This window comes from Sturnus vulgaris, chromosome 2 (assembly GCF_052056855.1).
Source record: "Sturnus vulgaris isolate bStuVul1 chromosome 2, bStuVul1.hap1, whole genome shotgun sequence".
Taxonomy (NCBI): Eukaryota; Metazoa; Chordata; class Aves; order Passeriformes; family Sturnidae; genus Sturnus; species Sturnus vulgaris.
This window is the reverse complement of record NC_142244.1, coordinates 7236141-7237137: the sequence shown is the minus strand read 5'-3', so window position 1 is coordinate 7237137 and position 997 is coordinate 7236141.

The window sequence follows — 997 nt, the reverse complement described above, 5'->3', positions numbered from 1 at the left end:
TTTGCCTTCTTAATTTTTCAGACATTTGTAATGTCTTTCAGGGACAAGCAGTTCAAAGTTGAATATCTGCTCTTTATTCTCTTTTCTCTTAAAGTTAGAAGCTCAGTACAGAAAGAAGGCAAACAGCTTATATTCTGAAGATGCATCTTTGACTCAATATTTGGCTATGTGTTTCTACTTTTAAACTAACTCAGTGTCCTTTTTTTCTGTAGCAGCTTCCTTTAACATCTTAATTGTAAATCTCAGAATGGTGCTTAGATTAACAAATGATGAAAACTCTGTAGTAGGATGGAATGGAGCCCTGTGAAATGATTCAGTTTATGCTTTTATCAGTGTTTAAATCAGAAAGGTTCATGCTGTAAACTTTGGACTTTTTCATTCCTGCAGATGACCCCATTTACTTTATGTGGCTCTGCTAACAAAACTGCTAGTACTGTCCATGTTAAAAACCAAGATTAAATTCTGATTGCATTGCTCTTACTTTATTTCTACTGAGACACAATTTAAAAATATTCTCATTATACTTCTGAACTCCTCCATCTGGACTGCCAAATTCAAGAATGAAATATTTTGTCATCTTTAAACCTACCACATTACTTGATTTCAAAATGTTTATGTTTAGCTTAGCAGCAACAACATGTAATGGACTGAAAATACTGCTTTGCTGACATCTCAGTAACTTGTTGGACTCGATGATCTTAGAAGTCTTCTCCAACTTAAATGAATCTATGGTTTTAAAGTTCACTTACAAGTGTTCCAGTATCATATTAATGGAGGACCTATTATTTGGGTTTATAGCTATTAGTGTATTTATCCAATATGAGTTTCTTTTGGGATCCCTATAGTACAGAAATTGTTTCTGAAACAATGTAGGGAATTACAACTAAGAGCTTGTTGTGTCTTTCTTAATCAAGATAAACTGATGTGGGACTCTACTGCCTGATCAAGAAACTTTATATATGGTCCATTAACACAGGCTTGTGGGGAATATTTTTAC